The sequence below is a fragment of the Mandrillus leucophaeus genome, unplaced genomic scaffold (assembly GCF_000951045.1).
Source record: "Mandrillus leucophaeus isolate KB7577 unplaced genomic scaffold, Mleu.le_1.0 Scaffold587, whole genome shotgun sequence".
Lineage (NCBI taxonomy): Eukaryota > Metazoa > Chordata > Mammalia > Primates > Cercopithecidae > Mandrillus > Mandrillus leucophaeus.
Window position 1 is genome coordinate 1,715,894 of NW_012106330.1, and position 2,853 is coordinate 1,718,746.

The following is a 2,853-nucleotide window of genomic DNA, read 5'->3' on the forward strand; positions in this document are numbered from 1 at the left end:
TGGGCAACATAGTGAGACCCTGTCTTTACCAAAAATTTAAAAAGTAGCTGGGTGTATTAGTCCACATTCATGCTGTTGATAAAGACATACCCAAGACCAGGCAATTTACAAAAGAAAAAGGTTTAGTGAACTCACAGTTCCATTAGGATGGCGAGGCCTCACAATCATGGTAGAAGGTGAAAGGCACATGGCAACAGACAAGGGAAGACAGTGAGAGCCAAGCGAAAGGGGTTTCCCCTTATAGAACCATCAGATCTTGTGAGACTTATTCACTACAACTAGAACAGTATGGGGGAAACCAGCCCCATGATTCAGTTATCTCCCACTGAGTCCCTCCTACAACATGAGGTAATTATGTGAGCTTTAATCCAAGATGACATTTGGGTGGGGACACATCCGAACCATATCGTTCCAGCCCTGGCCCCTCCCAAATCTCATGTTCTCACATTTCAAAACCAATCATGCCCTCTCAGTAGTCCCCAAAGTCTTAACTCATTTCATCATTAACCTAAATGTCTACAGTCCAAAGCCTCAACTGTTACAAGGAAAATTCGTTCTGCCTATGATCCTGTAAAATTGAAAGCAAGTTAGTTATTTTCTAGATACAATGGGGGTATAGGCATTGGGTAAATACAGCTGTTCCAAATGGGAGAAATTGGCCAAAACAAAGGAGCTACAGGCCCCATGCAAGCCCAAAATCCATTGGGGCAGTCAAATATTAAGGGTCCAAAATGATGTCCTTTGACTCCATGTCTCACATCCAGGTCACGCTGATACTAGAGATGGGTTCCCATGGTCTTGGGCAGCTCTGCCCTTGTGTCCTTGCAGAGTACAGCCTCCCTCCCAGCTGCTTTCACAGGCTGGCATTGAGTGTCTGCAACTTTTCCAGGCACATGGTGCAAGCTGTCAGTACTTCTACCATTCTGGGGTCTAGAAGATGGTGGCCTTTTCTCATAGCTCCACAAGGCAGTGCCCCAGTAGGGACTTTGTGTGGGGGCCCTGACCCCACATTTCCCATCTGTACTGCCCTAGTAGATGTTCTTCTTGAGGGCCCCCACCCTGCAGCAAACTTCTGCCTGGACATCCAGGCATTTCCGTACATCCTCTGAAATCTAGGCAGAGGTTCCCAAACCCCAATTCTTTATTTCTATTCACTTTCAGGCTCAACATTATGTGGAAGCTGCCAAGGCTTGAGGCTTGCACCCTCTGAAGCCATGGCCCGAGCTCTATGTTGGCCCTTTTCAGCCATGGCTGGACCAACTGGGACACAGGGTACCAAGTCCCTAGGCTGCACACAGCACGGGGACCCTGGGGCTGACCCACTTTTTCCTCATAGGCCTCCGGGTCTGCAATGGGAGCAGCTGCTGTGAAGACCTCTGGAGACATTTTCCCCTTTGTCTTGGGGATTGATATTTGGCTCCTCATTAGTTATGCAAATTTATGCAGCCGGCTTGAATTACTCCTCAGAAAATGGGATTTTCTTTTCTATCGTGTGGTCAGGCAGCAACTTTTCTGAACTTTTATGCTCTGCTTCCCTGATAAAACTGAATGCCTTTAACGGCACCCAAGTCACCTTTTGAATGCTTTGCTGCTTAAAAATTTCTTCTGCCAGATACCCTAAATCATCTCTCTCAAGTTCAAAGTTCCACAAATCTCTAGGGAGGGGCAAAATGCCTCCAGCCTCTTGCTAAAACATAACAAGAGTTACCTTTACTCCAGTTCCCAACAAGTCTCTCATTTCCATCTGAGCCCACCTAAGCCTGGACTTTATTGTCCGTATTGCTATCAGCATTTTGGGCAAAGCCATTCAACAAGTCTCTAGGAAGCTCTAAACTTTCCCACATTTTCCTGTCTTCTGACCCCTGCAAACTGTTCCAACCCCTGACTGTTACCCAGTTCCAAAGTTGATTCCACATTTTTGGGTATCCACAGCAGCACCCCACTTCTGCTGGTAGTAATTTGCTGTATTAGTCTGCTTTCATGCTACTGATAAAGACACACCCAAGACTGGGCAATTTACAAAAGAAAGAGGTTTAATGGACTCACAGTTCCATGTGGTAGACTCACAGTTCTACGTGGATGGAGAGACCGCACAATCATGGTGGAAGATGAAAGGCACGTCTCACAAGGCAGCAGACAAGTGAAGACAGTGAGAGCCAAGCAATAGGGGTTCCCCCTTATAGAACCATCAGATCTCATGAGACTTACTCACTACTATGAGAACAGTATGGGGGAAACCACCCCCATTGATTCAGTTATCTCCCACTGGGTCCCTCCCACAACATGAGGGAATTATGGGAGCTACAATTCAAGATGACATTTGGGTGGGGACACAGCGAAACCGTATCACTGGGTGTGGTGGTGCATGCATGCCTGTAGTCCCAGTAACTCAGGAGACTGAGATGGGAGGATTGCTTGAGCCTGGGAGTTCAAGACTGCAGTGAGTCGTGGTTGCACTACTGCACACCAGCCTGGGCAGTGGAGTGAGATCCTATTTCAAAAAAAAAAAAAAAAAAAGGAAAGTGTTTTACCTTTCAGCTAACATGCTGGCTTAGGACTCCTGTCTGGGTAGTGTGAGAAATACTCCTTGGGAGATTGGAGATAAGATTTTTGGCAGCTTCCTGATTATTGAGAATTCAGTGTCCAGTTAATTCTTGACTGTGATGCCTCCTTTTTTGAATTTGTTCTGTAAGAAGCTGAAAATGTCTCTGAATATATGAGGTGCTGTGAGAGCTAGGGAACTCATAAGGCATATGTATTAGTTTCCTACTGCTGCTGTAACAGCTGTAAAAAATCATCACTAATTGGGTGGCTTAAAACAACACAAATTTATTATCTTATGATTCTGGAGGT